This window comes from Aythya ferina, assembly GCF_964211825.1.
Source record: "Aythya ferina genome assembly, chromosome: 9".
Lineage (NCBI taxonomy): Eukaryota > Metazoa > Chordata > Aves > Anseriformes > Anatidae > Aythya > Aythya ferina.
In genome coordinates, this window is record NC_140305.1 from 24,659,773 (window position 1) to 24,684,370 (window position 24,598).

The 24,598-nt window shown below is 34.3% G+C and overlaps 1 protein-coding gene and 1 long non-coding RNA gene across 2 annotated transcripts in view; both read left to right on the top strand.

Moving 5' to 3' along the window:
• Nucleotides 1-13,205, top strand: part of LOC311441264 (uncharacterized protein) — a 119,289-nt gene extending 106,084 nt beyond the window's left edge. Inside the window, exon 14 of the mRNA XM_084529170.1 lies at nucleotides 13,078-13,205. The gene's annotated coding sequence lies outside the window, so the exon portion shown is untranslated. The remainder of the gene's footprint in view (nucleotides 1-13,077) is intronic.
• Nucleotides 13,206-14,425: 1,220 nt separating this feature from the next.
• On the top strand, nucleotides 14,426-24,003 carry LOC311441266. Its single transcript, XR_014695863.1, has 3 exons — nucleotides 14,426-14,466; nucleotides 15,305-15,390; nucleotides 23,219-24,003. It is a non-coding gene; the product is annotated as an uncharacterized lncRNA (long non-coding RNA).
• The last annotated feature ends 595 nt before the right edge of the window (nucleotides 24,004-24,598 follow it).

The window sequence follows — 24,598 nt, forward strand, 5'->3', positions numbered from 1 at the left end:
TTTTATCCTGAATTGAGTTTTATACTCTATTTCATTAGATATATCATATTGTCCAGGCAGATGTGTTCTATGTTCTTGCGTAGGTTCTTTAAATACAGTGGTAAAAAAAAAAAAAAAAAAAAAAAAAAGGTATTGAAACAGGAGAGGGAGCTCTCACCCTGGCTATGAGGGAGGGAAGGGTCTGCGAAGGCATCACTTCCCAGATCTGGATGGGAAGGGAGCTCCCCAGTCTCTAACAGTGGAGGGAAAAGGCATTATTTTTACCTGCCATTCTGTGCTTAGCCTTAATTATCTGTTCTGCTGAAACAATTGGGAATGAATGACTTGGAAAAGAAGATAAAAACAAATAAAGCAGGGTAGGTAAAGGGTGAAGAAAGCCAAGGGTAACCATGTATGTCACAAAGGAGCTTAGAAATCCAGTGACTCTAATCTTTATCCAATAGAAAAATGGAAATGCTCCCAGAGATGAATGATGGGGAGAAAACCCATTTTGAATGAGTGCTATGAGAAGGCTTGATATTTTGAATTCTAGTTAACAGAACTTTCTCATGGTTCTGCTCTCAGTGACACAGGACATCAGTTTTACTTTAAATGGTCGTTATTGCTGTTGCCTTCTCTTTCCTACGTGCATATATTTACAGATACAAGTACACTAGTCTTTCTTATAGACAGGCAAACAAAATTTGATGGCTTCTGGCATAAATTGGCAGTTGTTTTTTTTTTCCCTCCCAAAAGCACACTGAAAGTAAAGCCATAAAGAAAGGTTCAGGCTGTTCCATCGGGTTTTCTGATGAAACACTTTCCAAGTTCTTGTTGACTTTAATGCAGGGGGAGGACAGGGGATGGGGGGGACCACACTTTGTGTGGGTAGCTTGGCTTGAAGTGATTGCGACTGAGTCATTACACAGTCAGATATTTGTTTGCTTTTGATAAAGGCTGTGAGGATTTTGAAGGTTCCCGTAAAAGCAGGAAAATGCACCAGATAAAAATGATAAACTGTTTCCACCATATTTCAAGCAGAAATATCTGTTCGCTGTTACATTTCTGTGGTTCTTCATGTGCTGCAAGTTGTATTTTACACCAAAAGAGAGTTGTCTTTTAGAACCAGGACTGGTATTTTGTAACCTCATAAGATCAGTCATCTTGAGTGCAAAAAGCCCCATATATAAAATACTCAGTGGGCTTAGTTTATATATGTTTCCATAACAGAATCTACACTGCAGAACTATGATGCTGCTGGCACATAACCTAGATTTGTGGTGGCCAGGCCATGCACTCATCTGGGCAGCTGATGTGGGCACCTTCACATCCAACAACTGGGAAAAAGGCTCGAGGCTGAAAGGCTTCTCTGTGAATCACAAATGACTAGCTGGAGCTGAGGAGCTACTGCTTTCCACTTTGGTGGTGTTTATATCATGCAACAGGTTGCTGAACCATGTAAAGAGCCGTGCCTGCAGCTTATGACTTGCATGCTTTGTGTACCACAGGCTAGTATTTTATCTGGACCATCTCTTAGAAAACTAACTCAGATTTCAACTGCAAGGTATGTTAAAATGTTTCAGATATTTGGCTTTTATGTTATACAAAACCAGTAAAAAATGAATAGCCTGAAAATGAAAACAAATGGTTTTAAAGAGTGTTGGAAGTATAACACAGAAATTAACTCTTTTGGCACCCATTTAGACTACCCAACCTAAGTCAGTTGGGTAGAACAGCTGGGAAGCTAATGTAAACATTCATGCTATAACCTTAGTGAATGTATTTCTAAAATATAGGGCACTTTGGACAAGAAACTAAAACAATAACCTTCTGCATCCAATCTTATGAATGGACTGTATACCACAGATTTGGTCCACAGGACAGGTGTGGTAATGGTCCTGTATCAGTCTCTGTAGTGGCAAAGGTTTTGGAAATATTATTTCCAAATATTGCGCTTCAGAAGCACACAAGGTTTTTTTTCTTTGTTTCCATGTTACTCTGGCTCACATTTATATCTGAAAATGGTGCGAAAGGTAGCTGTCAAGTAAGCCAAGATGAGAACATAAACAAAAGCTACTGCTTCAGAAAATAAGAAAGTCAATATAAAATGTTTTAGAGGGACTGCTAATGATCTGCTTGATCTTTGCAAAAAGGTCCCTAAGGATCCACTTGTACAGATTCGAAAATACAACATTACTCATAACAAGAGCTTTTAAGACTGTTTCTGCATTTGTTGGTATGTTTTACCAAAGAACGGTTCTTTTCCTGACATTCATGTATATGAGAAGCATTGGGGAGTACTATTTTCAACTTAGTGTAAATGCATGTTATTAAAGCTTTAAGAGAACATGGCAGCATATAATAATGTCTGTGCCTCTCAGCCTTGGTTTTTCCTCAATATACTTTTAAGCACTTTTTCTTTTCTGAACTGTGTCAGAAACATAAAAAATCTGTTTCAAGGGGAAAACATTTAACAATATTGTGTCGTTATTAGTAATGACACTTAACCTAGGGACTGACTGGCGGGTTGCTCTGTCCTTGAAAAACCTTAGGCACAAAGTGTAAGAGTAACTGATTAAGGATAAAACCAACCCAAGCTCCTTGATCAAATCAGAACAAGCACAGGAATTTAGAACCTCACTGGAGCTTCAGCAGGGCATCCCAGCCCCACAGTGTTCAACTTCTGAGAAAAGTTGCTTTCTGACCCCTTATGTGTTTCATTGGATTCACAGTGTGGACTCTGAGGTTTGTAGAAATTTTTTAAGATATATAGGCAACAACCACAGGTTGCAAAACATCGTGGTTGGCAAAAGCAGATGCGACAAAGTTGTCCTGTGGTAGTTATTAAATGACAGAAAGACCCGTGGGTTATAAGGTGTAAAGTAATAGAGCATAAATAAGAATGGTTTAAAATGCAGTTGAACAACTATTGGTTAACATTACAAACACTTTAATTTTAATAAATGGGAAGGAGCATGAATCAATGAATCAAGATCGTTATATATACGTGCAAAAATGCATTTTTTTTTTTTTAAGGCAGTTACTAGAAAGTGCATTTTGCACAGTCTTTTAGACTAGATATATATAATTTTTCAAAGTGGGCTACCTGTTTGTGCCACTTATCATAGCATCTTGATAGGAGATCACACTAATATGCATTATAATTTTTCTAATCCATATGTGCCTGCCTTGGATTAAAGCTTAATCACTCTTTAAAAAGAGTGATCAAAATTCAAACCTTGTGTAATCACTCCTGATTTCTTAGATAAGTAGTAAAAGATTACCCTATTTTTTTCTGGCTGCATTTTGTCTACCTTCTGTTAAACACCTGCCTTTTGTACTCAGTTATCTCTTATATTCTCCTAGAAGAGAAATGAATAGATAGCAAAATTCTAACCTTGTTCAGTGAGAGTTTAACTATACAGCCTATAATTGCCTTCTTTATCATCATTATTTTAGTCATAAAACCAGAATTTATCCTTGTATAAGGAAAAATGCAGACTTTAGAAATGTTAGACAACTTGGGAAAGTGAATTATTTTGAAGCTTATTTCTTGAAAAATGCACTGTGGAATAAATTATATACTTTCCTTCAGAAATGAAGCTTTTGCTAATGGTCAGACCATTGTTGTTACCATTAAAACAATGGCATTTCAGAATAAAAAATGTCAGTCAGTAATATACTGCAATGCTGACACTATACTTGACAAAGAATAATCTTTCCATCAAATGTGAGGTCTCAATCTAATTTTCAGGTCATTTGTGGGATTAGAAAAAGGTCAATTATTAAAAATTGTAATGGATGTAATGGGCTTAAGCTGCAGCCAGGAAGATTTGGATTAGACATTGGAGAAAAAAGACAGTACGATTCTGTAACAGACTGCTTAGGGTGGTTATAGAGTCACCAGCACTGAAGCTCTTTAACGAAGGCCAGACAAATGTCTGCTCTGACAGATGAAGTTAGAGCTGGTCCTTCCTTTGGGCATGGGGAGGGACCGTATGATCTCTGAGTGCCTTCTTTCCTTGTGTTTTGTGATTCTATGTAAAATGTGCCTAGGATCTTAAAATAAACAAAAATGAATGCTTATTAACATGACAGTGGCTGTTAGCATTAACTTGACTTAATCAGGCCTACTGTCCCTTTCTGCACTGTAATAACAAAATGATAAAAGCAGTGCCTGCAGCAGTTACTTCTACTTATAAAGAAGAGAAAGTTAATCATGTCACATACGGAAAGTGTTTCTTTAAGAATAATAACAATAATATGAAGTTTTTAATGAAGACTAGACATCAAACTGATATTTTAAATTAAAAAATATCCAAAGCTCAACATTATATATTTTCATACTTATAGGAATAATGAGGCCAGAACATTGGGTTGCTCCACTTCAGTGGTTGAATGGGTCAGGAGCTGCTTGTTACTGAGAGAGTGGTTCAATCATGTCATGTATTTGTCTTGCAAAGGAAGGTAGCAGCAGCAGCTTGAAGCTTTCATCAGGACTCCTCCAAGCTTGACCCAATGCTTCAATGAGAAGACCAGGCTTAACTTTTTCCCAGATGGAAATTCCAATGCCAGCTTAATAATGTAAGAGGCTGTCCATACTCTTTTGTTTCCTTATTTATTTTTTTAATTTATTGCATTTAAATTTGTTTCCAGTTTTGTAAATGAATATGAAAATTCTGAAAAAAGAGAACACTTATTTTGCTAGTAACTGTATCTTTAAAGCTATGCAATGCAAATGAGTTAAAGAAGATTTAAGAGTCTGTCTGATGTCTAGATTAGCATCTTGATTTTTCATAGATTTTAAAACTAGAGGGGATTTGCTAGACACCATCCGTACCAGGGAGAATAGGATAGCTTTTTGCAGCTTTTTTTCCATTGTCTGTATATCATTCTGATTCTTACAGACTTGACATCTGAATATATGAAAACTTGGGACTTTTAAAATAGCAGAGCACATGTGTCCTTTATTGAAACAGCAAATCCACTCAAAGTCAAACATTTGTACATAAAAGATCTTGACAGAAACGTCTTTCACCATCTTTTCCTTATTAAAAATTTTAAGTTTCATCTGTGAACACTCAGGAAGGTAATTATCAGAGAGGATCTTCTAGCTTTTAATTTTCATAGCCAAAATTTGTATGTTTTTATGACTTTTTTATTATTACAGAAACGATCATGTTTTGAATTCATCAAGTGACATTTTTATAGTATAAAGTCAATCCTTAAGAAACCATTTGCTTGGATTTTTAATAAGAAAATGTTGAAATATTTGTTAAATATATATATATTAAAATATTTAAATATTTATTAAATATATGCTAAATATTTGAATCAGCCTGTCATACATACCAGGAATGCAATCTTCACTCATTTCAGAAGCCTACAATTTTTAATAACAAAACAGTAAGTTCTCTCATCTTTACCGTAATAATTGATGTAATGACCCCTTTATTTCATGTTAGAAACTTGTTATTCTCTATATTAGAATTTCTCAGAAATCTTGGACGTTTTTTTGTTATGCAAGAGTGTTTTTTAGTTTGCTTAAAATGCTACATAAGTGCAGCCAGACTGCAAGTACATATTAGGTGGATCGTTTTCCTCTTTCTCCTGTGTTTATCTGTAGTACCCATGATCTAACGAAGCTGACAAATACTCTAAATGGAAGCAGCATGAAATTGAGATGCACTTTTCTACTCTGAATCTGTATTTAGTTAGTTGGATGATGATACTTGAGATCTTTGTAAAGCACTTTGTGTTCACTATGGAAAAATGCTATAGAAAAAGCTCTATTTTATTTCATTCAGCTTTTAGAGTTAGGTTGCAATTGTAGCATTTTATTACAATATAGATTTAGTATTTATACTATGATGGTATTTTTCCTTTATAAGAATAATCTGTTTATTCTACCCATCCATATGGACTAAATTTGAACACTTTTTCTTGCAATTTTCTATATTTTGGAAATTTCTAAACTCACCCTAGAAAGGAGCAACAATGAGCTATAAATTCCTTAGGCTGTACTTCTCTTGGATAGATGGGTCAGGTAGTACATGTATGTATTACATTTGCTCATCAGATAGCTGCAGCTACTAAGGATAATTCTGACACAGCATGTTCTTTCTGCTTTGCTAAAATGAAAGCATGTAATGGGTCCACTAAGCTAAAGGAACAATATTCTTCACAAGCAGTATTACAAATTTCCATGTATGCTTATATATCAAGGATAGATGTTTTTCCTCTTAAAAAAAAAAAAAAAAAAAATCTGAAAAGAATCAACCCACCAGTCATGCAATATCAGAATCACGTGCAAAGGTTAAAAAAAAAAAAAGAATATGTGTTCCTAAGTCTGCGTGGTGTGAGATGTTGAGACTTACTTTAAAGTACCTTTACACAGTCAGGCTCGTAAAAATGGACGTGTATGTCTAGGAGACAGCTGTGGGATTAGCAGGAAAAACAAACAGACAGAAAACCCCAATAAGTTACCCAAGTTTCTTTATAAAGAAGCTAATGTCTATTCTATAACATACTGTAAATTCACTGCCTCCTGAAATGTATACTGCATTTGTGGGTAGCACACCTGTATCAACTCGTAGGTGTAAGGGCATTTAGTGCCTTTGGCTTGTTAAAAATAGCATGCAGACAGTGGTTGTGCAGTACAGTAGGGAAAATGCCCTACCACTTCCAACATCTGCAGGAATGCTTTTCAGCTGTGGAAGCCAGCAACAAAAAATACACTGTGTGCATTGTGGGTGTGTAGTTTTTTAGAGAAGCTTGGTTTTGAAGAGCAATGTTGTGGCAAGGAAAAATCATTGGAAATTCATTGGAAATCACATTACTCTGATGCCATAGGCTACATATGGTTGAACAGATAACTTCTCTTTGAGGTACCTAGCCTACTAAAATGTGTCCAGAATTATTTATTTCTTGTTCTATGACTGAATTGCTAGCTGGACTTGTGCATAGAGCTTAGCTTTATTACAATGGTTTCTCTAGCTACACAATATAAAAATAAATACCTACCATATGTGGATGCAGGGGAGGTTAATCAATTAATATTTATGGAGCGCTTCTAGTCAATTTTATAGAAGAGACTGTAAAAATGCTTATACAGATGAGGCCATAAAAACTTGAAATTGTATTCCTGCTAGTGGTAAATTTTTTGGCAGTAATGTCATGCAATTTGTTTTCAGTATGGGCTCAGTCCTTTTATGTAAAGCCTTAATTTAGAATGGGATAAAATTAATCTAGTTTTAGACACTTAAAATTTAAGTGTGTAGTCAAGTAAACAAACCTAGTCAAGTTTGTTCCTGCTAGAGCTAGAGAGAGAAGACTTGCCCGCTGGAGTGGTCTGTCTTCTGCCATTAGCTAAATAGCAATCTAAGGCTAGCCAGGTGCTTAACTTTTGGATTCTGACCATTTCTTGAGATGAATCCCATCTTTCTGATAGAAATGCGTTACTAAGATTGTTACTATGGGGACAAACAGCTTTAGAGTCTGTCTTCACATCTGTTTTTGGAGCTAGCCCAAATCTAGACAAAGACTGTCTACAGGTGGTACAAAACTATAAGTTTCTTTTAATAGAAGTGCCTTTTTTTTTTTTTTTTTTTTTGGTAAGAAAGTACTCTCTGGGCAAAATCTGCTTCTGAAGAATTAAAAGTTAAATTCTGGGTAGCTAGCAAAGTACTGTAGAAACTGTGAAGCTGCAATGCTTGGTGGGCTGAGAGCCGAAATATGACACCCTGTGGCTATTCTAACAAAGCAAGTTGGCCCATGAAATGAAGATAGGAGTAGTTATAGGCCAGCCTCACAACAATCACACCCTTCTGGAGTATTGCAGTATCTTTTTGCAATGAAACTGCTCTATGTAAAAGTTTGGCACCACCTCTCTTGGACCTCCTTATCCAAGGAGGATTTTCTGTTGTTCTGTTTATTCAGTTTTTAAGGCAATACTAATGCTAGAATCCCAAACAAAAATGCTCTTATCATGTAGGTAATGGAAGTATGTCTTATTTCATGTCATTTCATATTCAGAACAATGAATGTATGGTTATCTTTCTTTCAGCTTTTTAAAAAGAGTTGTGCTTGTTGCCACATGAAAGTGCAGGCTGAAGCTTGTTTGTTTAGAAATAGAAGGATGCATGTTCTTCCATGAAGCCTGAGTAAATTTCCTTACAAGTTTGAGTGGGCTGGCAATATAAACCTCCTAACATTCATCACTGAAGAACTTTATAGTCAAGCCTCTTGCACAAGCAGTAACTATAAGTCTGATTCCTATAAGCCTGATTCTAAGTTTCTGAGTAGGAGGAGACAAAGAGATGATATCTCCCATGGTGTAACTTACAGAAAAGTAACTTACAGGGGTTTCTACTTGTATGAATGTCAATATTGAAGAATTTTCATCCAAATTACATGTTCAGATAGTCTCCAAGAGAATTTTGCTTCTCCAAGAGAATTTTGCTTCTGTTCGTTCACAAAATAACTCATATTTGTTGCAAAACTTAAGACTCACCACAGAGTAAGAAAAATAAGCTTTTCTTTTTCTTTTAGTCTGACATTATGGAGTTGACTTGGGGGCCTACCCATTAAAGAACACGCATAATCTTATGTTTTAGAACACTAAGTTCATCAGACAAATGCACTCGAGTATAATGTAGAACTGGTTGGAACTGAAGAACTGTTCGGTAAGCAATTCTAAGACATAATTAACACTGATTTACTTAGAGAATTCAGTTTTCTGGTATGATAATGATCTAACTGTAATGAACCATGTCGTCTTATGGAAAAGAATCAACCACAGTTGTTGCACAGACCTCCTGTGTGTCTTGTCTGACAGCATGCTTTTTTTTTTTTTTTTCTTTTTTCCCAGATGCGTGGATTTGTTTGTACAGAAATGACAAAGCATATCTCTAGTCTTAGTGCCTTAATGTGATAAACATGTTTTCTTTTATGCACAGTAGATACAAGTGCATTTCTGCTTTTAGTTTGTTCCAAAAGAAATTCTAGCTCTATAGTAGTTCTGTATCATTTGGAAGTCAATAAGCATTTTACATATTAAAAAATGAAAAGAAAAAAAAAAAAGGAAAGAAAAAGTAAACTGTACATCTGTTTTACTGCATTCAGTACCTCTGCTAGGTGAGCACAGTCTGCATGGTTTGTAAGTTAAATTCCCAGATGTTTTTATCGCTGATCATGATAAGGATTTCCATACATTCAGTTGGTTTGGAGAAATAATCTGTGTACTGTGTATGATGAATGCTATTTCTTTCTAATAACTCTTAACTAAGAAAAAAATATAAGAAAAGATAATTAAAAAAAAAACATATTTCTTTTAATATCCACGAAACTCTGTCACATTATTAATGATACTGGCACTGAGTTCTGGTAACTCTTCAATGAATGTCCTGTAATTGTAGCAATAAAGTGATATTTCAAAGTTCTGATTTTTTTTTTTTTTTAACATTTTTTTTTTCTTCTGAATGAGTTTATGAATATGTCTATATCTTACTTTTGGACATATTAATTAAAAAAATAAATAAATCACTATTGATTTCCAACCACAGAACATCAATCAGACAAATTATTTCAGCACTTCTCAGTAATAACAGCAAAGCCATTGTTGGTAGCAAGCAAGTCATAGAAATGTAATGTAGAACTCAACAGTAGAATGGCACCTGCAGTCCTGATGAAATCTGCAAATAAGTAGGGTGTAGAAATGGTACCAGTGGCCACTGTGACTGCTGGTAAATGAGACTCTTTTAGGTAGAACAATCTAACCTGATTCTTGATGATATAAAGGATATGTGCCTATGTGTATTCATGTATACATGTAAAACTAAGCAAAAGAGGGTTAACAGTTATACAAACACACCCACCTGGGAGTTCACAATAATACTTTGCAGTTGTTGACTCGTGCCTATAGCCTATACAAAGTTTGCAAATATAACCAAAGACAAACTTGAGATTTCCACATTGTCAAGAACCTTTGCCAGCTGAGGAGGAGATAGCATGAAGGGGAAGCCAAATGGAAAAAAAAAAAAAAAAAACCAACAAAAAAGCAACAACAACAACAAAAAACAAACAACAGAAAATTACTGTATGCTATCAAAACAAGGCTTGCAGTTTGCCTTGTCAGCTTAATGTAAGGCATATTTTTCATATAGAAACTTGATCTCCAGGAAAGGAAAACATATGTTTTCTTTCTGTCATAAAATTTAAAACTTTAATTAAGTTTCTTACTATAAAGGAGGCTCAACAGGCAGAGAGCCTCTCTAAACACATAATTGATAATAGCATACCTGCTGTCTTTTCTTATGTGTAATCTTTACAGCTATGCCCCCAAAAACGATTTGTCTTACTGTGAATAAATATTATTTGGGTTGTACATGAAGAATGATTTCTAAAGAGACCAAAGTTGAAAACAATCACGATTCATAACTCACATACTACTATTATCACTTAATGAAAATACTGTAAGAAATAAATTTCTAGGTTCTTCAAAAATCAAGGTGTCAAAAATCTTATACTGTTTTCTATCAGAAAACACAATATGCTGACTAAATAATTTAGGCCTCTGTAAAAGATGTTAACACTTAAAATTGCACAGAAGTCAATGTAAAATATACATGAACTAATTCTTAAAAGACAGTCAGTGTGTCAACTAAATCAATATCAGCTGTGAAGACAATCTAGACTGTGGAGATATGTGGAAAAAAATAATTTTCCTTAATTTGAATTTGAGAAAACAGAACAATTTGAGGGAGACTAATATAGGGTATAGATATTTAGCCAAGACATCAAGTATTGAGCTTCTCTAAAACATGAAAACATTTTCTTCAGTATTCTGAGAAAGTAGGTTTTCTATAGCATGAAATGTGAATCAAGATTTGATTTGAATTCTTAAAATTATAAAGTTTTTTGTTTGTTTGTTTCTTTTGTTTTCTTTGGTAAATAATATATGATTGGGACATATGATGAATAGTCCTAAGCAATGTTTACAACATATATATATATATATATATATATATATAATTATTGTAATTCCCACATTTCTGTCTCTACCGGAGTACCACGAAGAAAATTAGGTGAGACTTGTCTGCATCCCATCTAGGTCTGTTGTAGTCTTGATATGAATTTACTTGATTGAATCAATGACTTTTTGGGTTCATAAATATGGTGTATTTATGTAGGTGCAAAGGCGTAGAGTAAAACAACCACTTTGAAGTATTTGTCACAATGTATTTCCAGAACAAGTATTTCAGATATATAATGTCAGCTTTGTTCTGGATATCTGTTCCTCAGGGCTGGTGTTTAACCACTGAGAAAATAACCTATCCTGTGGACTTTTTGTCCAGTAACTTTAACACTTTGAAAGTCATTTGACACTGGAGTGCTATGAAATGCTTTCAACAAATAGATTCATAAAGCGGGTGGTCTAAATGTTTAGTGAAAAAAATACTGAAAACATACATTTAGATAATCAAATCTGATCATCAATCGTGAGTCGATCATGGTCAATTCATGAGCTGTAAATGAGATATATGAGATATTAATCAAATGCGTTAGATGATTTGCTACGTGCTAGAAAAAAAAATCCCTCTTTTTCTGAAATTGAAACATGTATTGCTGAAAAATAATGAACACAGTAGTTATGTACTGAGAAAAGACCAGTATCCCATAGTGACAGGAGTCTCTCTCTCTCATTACTGATTGCAACTATTCAAATACCTTAATGTAAGCATCTACAAAAGTTGCCAAGAGTACTTGAATTAGTCTTTTATACTGATAAATACTGCAAAAGAGACTCTTGCCTATGAAAATATTTGCCAGGTGGCACAGCAGCTTTGCTTATATTAACAGAAAACTTTAATAATTTAATAGTTTTTGGTTAATTCAATGTCTATAGTACTCAGATCAGCAATGCCACGAGGAGGTAATAGATGGTGAAATTATGAAATTATGAAATTTCCTTTCAGGGCTAGTGCCAACACTGGGGAATCCAGTGACTTTTTTTTTTTTCCTTGCTTCCCTCTTTTGCATTATTCTGAACTGTGATGTATTTTTTGAGATGTACTGACCTACAGCATCAGAAGAGGGTCTCAAGCTCTCTCATGAGCAATGAGCTATGATTCAGAGATTGGTTTTCTTGAAATACTGAGTCATCTTTTCCTTTGTTTATTTATGTTGAGGAACTTTCACATTCAGTAATCATCCCTACTTACATAAATATATAAACACACCACTACAGAGATAAAAGTATAAAAAGACCAGTAAAACTGCATTTCATATAGCTAAACTAGGCATGTGACTGTTTAGATTTCAGGAACAAGCCATTCCTGTAGCCACATTTTGGTGCCATTGCCAGAGATAATTAGCAGTTCTTACTGATTTTTTAAACCACCTGTCCCATTTTGGAGGCATACTTTTAGATGAAAAGGATATTAATCATTGTGGCAATTCAAAGGAAAGGCTGCAACTGAGGCTTGGCTTTGCCTCTCAGAGTAAATCCAAACTAAGAACCTGCAACTCTTATAAAGTAATTAACTTCTTATTATTGCAGTCCTAGTATATGCAGGTGTTTATATTATGCAAAATACAGAGAATCCAAAGTATCTTGTTGCAGAGAATCCAGCAGCAAGATTAAATTAGGTATGAGATTTCATACTGAAGTGTTGTTTTGCGACCCATTATGTGTCAAAAGGTTCAGTACAGCTCTGGAAGATTTTGAAAGTTAGGAGTTCATTGTAAACCTCTAAAGAATTCCATCTGGAGCTGCATTTCATGTAATATAGTTATCAGCCAGGTTAAGGAATTTATAAACAGATTGTATATGATCTCATACTACTTCTCTACTGCTGAATATTGTACCAGGAATGGCAATGATAGCTATAATGATACCTAGAGCTTACTGTAAATCCAGAATTGTGCTTGTCCTGGTTTTGGCTAGCATAGAGGTCATTTTCTTCCTAGTAACTGGTATGGTGCTATGGTTTGAGTTTAGATTGAAAATAATGCTGATAGCACACCAAAGGTTTAGTTGTCATTCAGCAGTGCTTACACTAAGTCAAGGTCTTTTCTGCTTTTCATGCTCCCCTGCAGTGAGCAAGCTGGAAGATGGGAGGGGACAGAACGAGGACAGCTGACCTCAACTGGCCAGAGGGATGTCCCATGCCACAGGGCATCCTGCTCAGCGATAACACTATGGGGAGCTGGCCAGTGGTGGGGGCCACTGCTCAGGGTCTGGCTGGGCATCAGTCAGCAGGTGGTGAGCAATTGCATTGTGTAAAACTTTGTATATTCTCATCATCATCATCATTTCCCTTCCTTTTTTGTCCTATTAAATTGTCTGTATCTCAAACCATGATTTTTACCTTTTTCCCCCTAAGTTCTATCTCCCATTCCACTGTGGGGTGGGGACAGTGAGCAAACAGCTGTGTGATGCTTAACTGCCTGTGGGGGTTAAACCACAGCAGTGTTCTGTGTTAATCCAAACTTGTATTATTTTAACTTGCTGCTCTTCATCCAAGAAAGAAAGAAAAAAAAAAAAAATAACAGAAAACTTCTGCTTTAAGAACTAATATATTTTATATTGCCGGTGTCTGCTCAGAAAAATTTTACTTACATTGCCAAAGATTTAGTACATTTCAGTTAGAAAATACATATTTGTTATTTTCCCATCTATGTCCTCATCTTTACTCGGCTTAAAATTTATTAACATATTTAGTGGAACTATGCAGCAGTTTTATTTTTCCTTGCAGCTCTGTGAGTTTTGGTAATGTAATAGATTGCCTTGGGCAATCTCTCTGAGTTTATCTCTCTCTGAGTTTATTCTTTGATGTAATCTTGTTTCTCTGATGTAAAAAGTACATCTTGATCTGTCACTAAGATGGAAGAATAGAATTTTGTTAATCTGTAATGGATAAATAACAGTGGCTCTCAATGGAGCTTTTTGAGAATATGTTTTTAATTCAGTTCATTTGCATTCAGCAAAACAAAGCATGAAAATTTTTTATTTCTTATTTTATTAAAAAAAAAAACAACAAACTTCTCTGTTTTATCAGGGTCAATCTATGTCAAACTGTATTCTTATAAAACAACCTCAGGCAGCTCCAAACCCGGAGTTTGACTAAATTAATGTAAAAAATGTAGATTAGGTAGGGATATGTATGTTCTTCATACAGCAAGAAATTATTAGTGCTGCATGAGATACCAGAGCAGTTACCCCAAAACTGAATGAAAGAAGTAGAAATCAGGCAAAGAGAGAACTTGATATCTACTGACATACCACCTCTAATACAGTATAATAATAATAATGTTCCTATGCTACATTAGTCTATTTTATTTCATGTTGGAGATTCAGAGGTGTTATTCTAAACCACTGATGTAGGGAGCTAAAGTCCCTTCCAACTCAATGGGAAGAGGTGGACTGCTTCAGACCCGCAGATCTGTCAGTACCTCACCAAACACAAGGCCTGATCATTCCAGCAGGTATTTATTTTGATTAGAGTAAAAATATATACACTTCTTTATTACCGTAAATATGTATATATTTCCATATATAGTATGTATATATATATATATGTACACTTTATTAGTATAAAGATATTTCAAAGAATAACATTGTAATTAGAGTTGCAAGCACCAGTGGTGCTGTAAGAAGGATAATGTTTGGAAGAATGCTTCATATTTAAAATTTTTTAATATTTAACAATGTGAACAAAATAAATCATGTTGATAGGAATTATATTTATTAGCTCTTTTCTTTTTATTCAGTAATATATATTTTATTAGCATGCAGAACTGTTTTTGCCACAGCTCAAAAAGCTGTCTATTATGTCTTATGTCACACAGCGTGGCTGACACATTGATCGATTTCCAGCCAAATATGAAACTAAATATCATTAAGGTGTATTGAGTGTATTAAGAAAAAAAGTTCATAGATAAAAAGAGAATTATTGCTGCTTATTTTATTTTAAGAAATTTTTTGGTTAAGTCACATTGCAATGTATTTTTCATGCATTGCACTCTGGTTTTGCTCTAAACATGCTCACACATACATAAAAGATGGAAATCAATATATGCAAAGTTATTTTATTTAAAGAACTACATTACATGTCAACTGGACAAAGCGCCATTTTGGTGTCAGTTTCCCAGGATGTTTGGATTTTCTTTAGTGCAAATCTCTGCTAAACAAATGACCTTTAATAAAGTAGAAAATCACTTTTCATCTGAATGAGCCTAAACAAACTTATACATTACAATGTATAAGCACTGAACTAATTTTTCATTTGTTTTTCTTACATGTCAAATTCCCCAAATCCTGAAGATCTGAGTGCAAACAGGACAAAGAGGATTTAAAAAAGAGAACACTCTCCATGTCATTCACCTGAAGAAGAGATGACCCCTTAATAGGTATGTTGAAGTCATAAAATAAGCCTCAAGGTCCATGCTTTTTTTCTTTTTAGATATAAATTTAATTGGTTTTGTATTCAGAAACACACAAAATCAGAAAAAAAAAAAAAACAACAACACAATCAAACAAACAAATAGAACTGTAGTCATAGCCTTATCCAGTTTATTCTATGTAAGAATACCCTTTTTAAGGTTGTACCAGTAAATTCAGAAATGCAAATATTCCAGGTGCTTAAACTGTATGAAGAGATCAAACAGAATCTGTAATGAAGCTAGTGTGACTATTCTGTGAACCTTAAACTGCAATAGGAATTTGTGATTATTATGTCTACCTCTGTAACTTTCCAAAATAAGAACTGAGAATTTTCATTAACTTGCTTTTGACCTAAGTGAGCAAGAAGAAAATGATTTTTCTTTAGTAGAAACCCATTTTACTAACTTCCCCTTAAAAGTGAAATACTCTAATATTTAAGGTATATTTTCAAGATACAATCTTGAAAAGAAAATGCAGATAATTAAATGATCACGAACTGTAGTGCAATTTGATGAAAGATGTGATTTAATTAATACATTTTAATGGCAAAAAGAGCAGTTCTCCACCCAAATGCACGTTAATCATCACAGTATGTGTGCTTTATTAGCTGTTGATAACTTAATATTTCTTACTTTCTTCTGCTCTCTCTGAATAATCAGCTATCCTCAATAGCACCAAGTGGAAAGAATGAGTCTGACAGAATGACATCCTCTGCTCAGTATAATAGTATCTTTCTTTTTCCTTTTCTTTTTCTTTTTCTTTCTTTTTCTTTTTCTTTTTCTTTTTCTTTTTCTTTTTCTTTTTCTTTTTCTTTTTCTTTTTCTTTTTCTTTTTCTTTTTCTTTTTCTTTCTCTTTCTCTTTCTCTTTCTCTTTCTCTTTCTCTTTCTCTTTCTCTTTCTCTTTCTCTTTCTCTTTCTCTTTCTCTTTCTCTTTCTCTTTCTCTTTCTCTTTCTCTTTCTCTTATTTATTTATCTATTTATTTATTTATTTTGAGTAATGTATGTTGGCAAAGGGTTGAACAATGCTTGGGACTAGTAGACAAAGCTGAGAAATTTATGAACATGATTGTGTTTGAATGCAGATTCTAAACCTTCTCACTTCTCCCAACCATCCAGTATTTATTTAGTGTAAAGGTACTAAGCAAAATAATTCTTATTGCTGTTTCACAACTTGCTAGAAGTCTCAGAGAATGGTGATGGCATAAGAACAAATGCCATCTGGTATGGCATTGATTCTACTTAAACATCCCAGCCATTGCTGGGATGTTTAAGTAGAATCATAGTTGTATAGTGCACTTAAATGCTCTTATGATAAAAGCTGGCCTAAAACCACCAAGTGGGAACAGATGCAGCCTGGACCTGATCTGTAAATTTCCCAAGATCTTAAAAGTTTGGCTGTTGTGTTTTTGTTTTTTTGACAGAGCAATGAGGTTCCATTCTGTCCAATATTGTCATATGTGTGTGAGAAGAATTTGAAAAACATCTGTAGAAAATTCACTAAAAAATATATTTTTCCTCTACACAGTTTTACACATTTTCTGAAATTAGATTTCACTTCTCATTTTCTTACTATGTGTTCAAAAGACTGTTTTGAATTAACACCTCAGTCAGTAGTATGTGTTTGAAAGTAAATGTTCCATAGAAATGTGAAAAAAATATTTGTTAACCTCCCATAACAAGTGAATTGTCTCAGATCTGGGAGTTCATATTGTAGCCATTACAGTATAATAGAGAACAGTCTTAGCTGTGGGGAAAAGACGGAGACATGTGCAGTCTAAAACAAGTAACAGAATTAAACACAATGGGAACATAGAGAAACTGGTAAAAATTATGCTGCTGTATGGCTCAGTGGAACTAAATGTTGCATAACATGTTTTTTGTTTTTATTTTCTCTGTGCTTCACCATTCAAATTAATTAAAGAATCTTCCAGAATGAGCTGCAATGTTGCTTTGGAAAATATTGCTTTAGCAAGCTTTAAGCTTTTAAGCTTTTCAGCATGCTTCTGTAAAGTAAGTTTGTGAACTTTTACCAATTATAGTTGCTATACTATAAATGATTTTTTAAAGTTCCTTATTTCTAAAAGCCATTTTTCATTCCTCCCATCATTAATGCTTTTACATGCAGTTATAGTAGCACATCACTGAAATATGTTTCAGTTTGTTAGAGGCTGTGAAGAAATAGATGATAAAATTTCATACTGATTTTCTTTTTCAATATACAGCAGAAAGAAGCTAGCTTATTTTATTCCAACCATCAGAAGAATAGGCATTACATTTATAATGCAGCATTATATCTGTATCTGATGTATGCATTTCATTGAAAGTACAGCTAAAGATCTGTCTTCAAACTTTGAGGTGAGCTGATTTGCAGCCATTAGAATCTGTCTCTATATGTACATAATGTAGTTGAAGTTCTGGTTAAGGAATTACCTCAGCTTAGTAGCACAAGAGAAAAGATCAAGTTGCAGTAGCCATATGGCACCTGTTAAGGACAGCCACTAAAACAAATAGAAGAGTAATAAGCTGCTTCAAAATTTGTTTGACTCAAACTGTGATAGTATTGTATCATCTGATGATTTTGTTCTAATGAAGAAGTAAAGTGTAGCTTTCACGAGAGGAAGATTCTTTGCTAATTTAAATTGCCATAGAATCTTTCAATTTAGTGAAATAGGGATGTCTTACATCAACTGAACATCTGCTTCATACTAAATTCATACTAACATTTTTACCCCATTTTTTGTACACATAGGGGAAAAAGTCATGAGAAAAAAATAAAAGATCCCATTTGTAGAGTGGATTCACAGATGTCTGCTTACCTCAGATATCTAACATCTCAGTAAAGAGAGGCCTGCACCATAAATAATTAAGAGGAAAAGAGATATTCATAAGTATTTCAGCAAGATTTATTGAAGCATTCTTAAGTGACTACCCACAAATACTGTGTAAAGAAGCAGAAGAAGAGGAAAGGCCACTTAGTCTGAAATATGCTCAAAGAAATATATGTAAACATGAATGATTTACACTGCATTGGAATTAAGGGAATTTATGACTTATTCTTTGAAATCTTTTTCTTAAGATGTGGGTAAGGGATTTAACAGCACATTCTGGATAGCTGATCTTTTTTTTTTTTTTTTGGTTATAACACTAAGGATGGATTATAAACCTGAGGCAGGGGTGGGATAGGGCTTGCTTATAGGACAAGTAAGACTGGTATCATCCTGTGAAGTTGAAAATTTGTTTTTGCCAATTAACAGCCAAATATATATCAACATGGCAGGAGGTTCAATCCCAAATACTCATTTATGAAATTAGAAGGTTTTGGGGAACCCCCCTAAAAAGCTAATTTCAATCCCAGCTCTATTTCACATCATCAAGGCTAAATTCTGAAAGTCCCTCTGTTTATAGGGTGGTAAGCATTGAAGCTAGTGTTTTTTTTTTTTTTTTGTTTGTTTGTTTGTTTGTTTTGTTTTGTTTTGTTTTGTTTGTTTTTTAAACAAATGCCTCAAACTACCACTGTATTACAAAAACTGGACTGAATGAATGATGAATTTTAAGGAATATTGCTAGCTGTCCATTCATGGAGGTGAGGTTTAACTTGGTATATATGCTTTTTACAAACTTCTCACTATGAATATTATTTGACACTCTATGGAGCTGTCTGCCAGCAGTTATAGGTAAGCTCTGCTCAGCTGACCAGGCACTGTGAACTCCATGTTCAAACTGTTGAAAATGTGAGCATTTACTGTGTGGTTTCATCTTACTAAGGTTTTTGTAAAGGTTAAGCTGAGAATTGCCATACTTGGGTGATTAAAGCCTTACTGAAATTTCATCTCACTAGACATTTAAAAGTTAGGTAACTGGTCATCATGAGCTCCTTTTGTAAACTGACAGAGAGGGCTCATCACTGTGAAATTAATTACCCTCAGACATGCTTTTTTTCCTTTACTGACTATGATGCAAAGCTAGAATGGCTGGTTTAGATGTAGATGTCTCTGGTTTAAATACCTGAGAGGAATCAAGTCCTCAATTTCATTGAACCCCACCACCTACTTTTAAAATTTTGATTCAATTACCCATACTGAATTGTTATATAGTTTTTATTTCTCATTTAAATAATTATTTGCTAAAATGTTGCTTTCAGCCATTTATGATAACTTTAGTGTAATTATGGCTCTATAGAATCCTTTTTTTCTTTCTTACTGAGCTGGATCTGCTACCTGAAGGATGTATAAATGATTTTTCATCCACTGCAAACTCATTAGCACAACAAAATACAAGAACAAAAACTGTCATGGGATCACAGCTGTGGAAGAATGCTTTTGAGTTATTTCTGAATATTTTCAAGCACGTTTTTATTTTTCCAGGGTGAAAAGTAGGTACTGGTTTCTCAGCACTTCTCAAACTGTCAGACATTCTGTATGCTATCCTTTACTATCTCCACTTGCTAATTTAATTTATAAAGATCAACACCATTAAGAAGAACAGATAAGTACAGGTACAAAATATTTGAATACTTTACGTTATTCCTGGTGCTTGTAATAATGCATCAGTAATGCATCATTCTTGAGTGAAAGAATTACTTAAATGACTTCTTTCCCCTCAACGTCTCTCAATAGCAGTGTAAGTGAAGTTAAGATCAGAGAGAGATGCACTTTGGTCCCTTCTCTGTGACAGCCAACAGTCGGCTGTTATTTCTCTTGCTTTTATCTCCTTTTTCAATTTTTTCAATGTTTTCTTGGTGAAATTGATTGTGACTGCTGTTTTAAGGATATTAGAGCTCTGTGTCACACTACCGCAGGCCTGTGTCTATGTAGAAAGCTTAGCTTAGCTTCGCTTTCCGTGTTGCTTATTGCTACCGCTGCTGTTCTTGGTGCACTAAACATGTAATTTATATTGAAGTATCTAGAACTTTGCATGCTTTGTATTTTGTTGCACTGCTTCCTCAGGAATCAGGTCAGAGGAGCTATTCAGTTAGCACAAGGCTTGCTACTTCTGAACTGTAATTTCCAGTTGACAACCAGTTATTGAATTTGTGATTGCAAAATTTGTTGTTTCCTGAAGATCATCTTAAACACCCTGACACTGATATGTTATGCTTTGCTATTGTTATAGTTATGCTATTGAACATAAAATGGCTTCTCAAAGCTTCCATGTGCAAGAGTGAACAAGTTAGTGTATATTAAAGCAAGCATGTGTTTTATGAATTGTTGGTTTGTAATCTGTCATATGCAAAACAGTCCAGATAAGATCTGCCACTCATATTCCACAGTCATTACTCTAATAGCTGCAGTTCTTAGTTTTTATGGACACTATTTCTAAATATTGTCCACGGCTAGATCCTGAAAAGATATGGGAGTAATAACTCCCATAATGTAACTTTTGTTGGAAGATAACCTACCAAATCCATAAGGGCACCACAAAATTTTCACTCTTGTTAATGAACTGGAATTACAAGTCTTCAGAGAACAAAATATCATGAAAGCAAAGGCCACTTGGGTGAAACTGAAAATCATCTACAAGAATGTATGCCATATTAGGTTGTATAGTCTGGGAATTACAGAACAAATATATGAAGAAAACTATACTGTAGTGCATAGTCACGCTGCAGGAGAGAATAAATTGCATGTTATGTATAAAAAAAAACTTGAAATTTTCTTTTTATTTATTCATTTTCCTTAACTGATTTTTTATTTCTACCTGTTCCTACCCATGTTTTCTCCACTTGCTCACTAATCAGTGTCTACTGTCATTTATCTTCATTTACTTAAGTTGACTGAAAGATGGGACATTGCTCATCCTAATCTTTTTGGCAATCTCTGTTTGACATTGTTCATTATTGTTTGCCTCTCATTGTGTCGCCATTTCCAGCTGACATTGTTTATCTTTGCTTACCACGCGTTTATCTGGTGATTGTTGTCTAATATCATTAGTCTTGGCAATCATTCACTGACAGAGTTCACTTTTGGAGGGTCAACTGCCATAATTCAGTGCTAACATGAGCAGGAAAAAAAATCTTTCTTTCTGGTGTACTGGATAGAGTCCAAAAGAGGGCTACCAAGATGATGAAGGGGTTGGAGCGCCTCTCCTATGAGGAGAGGTTGAGAGCTTGGACTGTTCAATCTGGAGACAAGGAAGGGTGCAAAAAGAATGGGGCCAGGTTCTGGAGGTTTTAGGTATACTGTATACTTGCAGCTAACTCTGTATTTTATATATGTAGGTATATAAACAAGCAGACTTGGAAGAAAATAATGAATAGACTAGATTTCTTTTCAGATGTCAGCTTCCATTTCTTATCTACAGTTAAATATAATTCATATTGTTGATTAGTTCTGTAAGTAAGTTTGAACAATTGCTAGATTTTTTAGAAATTTTCAGACACCAAAGAATAGTTTTTAAAAGTAAAAAAAAGTTTTTTATTTTTTAACTGATTTGCATAGACAATATATCCAAATCTTTATCCAAATCTTTTTTTTTTTTTTTTTTTTTTTTTTTTTTTAACCAGTCTTTAATTTAATAGGGTTTGAAATTGAAATTGAAATTTGAAATTGAAATTGAAAATGAGAATACACATTTGCTTTCTAATGTAAAGTACTCTAATTTAATCAGGAGTATGCAATTATTTACGTTTGAACAGGTATGTAGCACAGTGATTTTAGAGAATGATTTTGAATTTATGAAAATAATGAAAAAGGACTCAATTTTCTACATATATATCTGTTCTAATATAGGCATCACATCTCTGAGTCACTCTGCCATTTCTATGAGAACTGAAGTCCATAATTGCTTTTGCTGCAAGCATACTGAATGATACAGAAATTAGCCTTGCATCTGCTGGTACAACAGTAGTTAAAACATATTTTAATTCCTGAAATAATTGGAGATCCCACTTTCATTCTCTGTATTTACTTATATATAGTGTATATCTCAATGTAGTAGATACATTCTAGTGTTACACAGGCCAGAAGTGTATCGAAGATGTAAATGGGGAGTGGGGAAGCACTTTTATGCAGTTGGAAATGTCAGAAAATGATCAATATCTTGAACAAAATTTCACAGAATATCTTTGGAGTCCATTAATCAGTAAGTTAGCCTTTTTGACAGATGCAGTCATACGAGATCCAGAAAACCAGTTGCATTGGTTGATATTTTATGTCCTTTACACTAGAAAGTGCACTAAAGGTTACTGAATAACAAATACCTCAGTGTCCACAAAACACAGTGTCAGGAACTCTGCACTTATCACAAAACTTATTCTTTCATAACCTTATCCACTTCTCCCCTCACTTTACAAACTTTTTTCTCTAGCAAAAATCAAGTTCATGGCTGTGAGTGGCTCAAGGTAGTCTAAGCTTCAGGAACAAGGTTGTCTGAACTTCCTGATCCTAAAAATCTTTAGAGGTAGGAATGTTGGGAGGGTACCTTTTAAGGAATTATGATAGCTACCTATTAATGATGCATGTCCAAGTGAATAGTCAAAGGAGTCTGTTTTCAAAAAGAAGCTAATTTTTTCCTCATCAGTTTCTCAAAACACAGCAAATTAGAAGAGTAACTCATCTGACACGTCAGCCATTTTGTTCACTTGGATCACCTAAGCAATTTATCCTCTTCATTTACTCTCCTCAGTGGTAAAAGTCAGGACAGTAAGACTTAGAAGTCACTAAGGAATCAGGTGGGGCTCCTACTAGTGTGAAGCTTCCTTCTTCGGGTTTAATGTTGGTGAAAATTTCAATGTCTTTCACTGCACTCCCAACAATATTTTATACTCTTTTCTTACTCTGTATTCATTGTGCACAGCTGTCACTACAGCTAAATGCTGTTGGCCCTGGATTACCTCAATGCTTTGATCTATCACTGAAGGTAAGCGCATAATAACTTTGGTACTGTAAGTAATGATATTCACTGTTTCTCAAGGCAAGACAAAATGCAGCCTCATTCAGCAGAACAACAAAAGTGGGTCATTGTGCTAGTTTTGCTTTAATGTCACATTAGCTATTTCCCTTCACTAACACACTTCACATTTCTTTGTAATAAACATTCTTCAAGTGTGAACAGTGACAACTGTTGGAAAGAATTCTTCGCTCATTTTTGTCAGAGTGAAAGTTGCTGATGTACAGATAAGACCATCTCCTGAAGACTATCGCCAGTTGTTTTTACACTAGTATGTAGTATGTTACTGAAGTGAGAAGAATGGTTTTGATAGTGAAAGCTTTGTTATTCTCCTATTATCTATAAAATAAGTATTTGATCCCATACCTTTTAGAGTCAGTGAGGGTTTTCTTATTGCTTTGGTAGGCTTTGAAATACACACAGCTAAAGAAACCTTTAAATTATATTATGTTTAAATTAAGAAAATTTCAAATGTTAATTTTTCAAAAGCATATATGCTGTACTAGCAGACAAACAGTATTGGGACTATTTAAGGAAATTAAGGCAATCTTTCTCTGATGTTTTTATAAGGCCATTAATTCTTTATCTCTGTAATAATTCTCTATCTTCTAGTTCTTGCTGTTAACAAATTCTTGAATTCTTAATATTTATTTTAGTTTAGTTTAGTTTAGTTAAGTTTTTACTACTACAGAGTTTGCATGACTATGTAATATTGCTGCTATAGTGAACACATTGTCTGATATCAAGGGGCTGACAATCAGGAAGAGTTATGAAAATAAATGATGTACTGTTCATAGTATTCAATGAAACTCTTGTTACTAGAGAAACATGATGATGTGTTGAAATTTTGAAAATGAATGATTGTGAAATGAAATAATTCTGTCCTTTACTTTTAAACTAGAAACGGTTTTGTGTTATGTGTGTGTGTATACACAATATACATATACATATAAGCGCATAATATATATATCATGGAGAAAACTAGAATTTTTAACATTTCTTTTACAGTATTCTTAGATTCTTCACCAAACTATGTTCATGCTGTCACAATGCTCTAGTTAAACTGTAAAAGTGATAGTCTAATTAGCAGACGTCACTAGACCACTTATGTCAATTGACATTAATTAGCTGAGGGAAGGCAGGAGAGACATATAAGCCTTTCAGCCCTCTGGGGGAATCAGCCAGCCATGGTCCATCTCTTATCTCCGCACAATAGAAAAAACAGAATGAAAAGGAGGAATTAGTTGTGGTACTTAGTTTCAAATACCTTGATTGAAATGTTCAAAC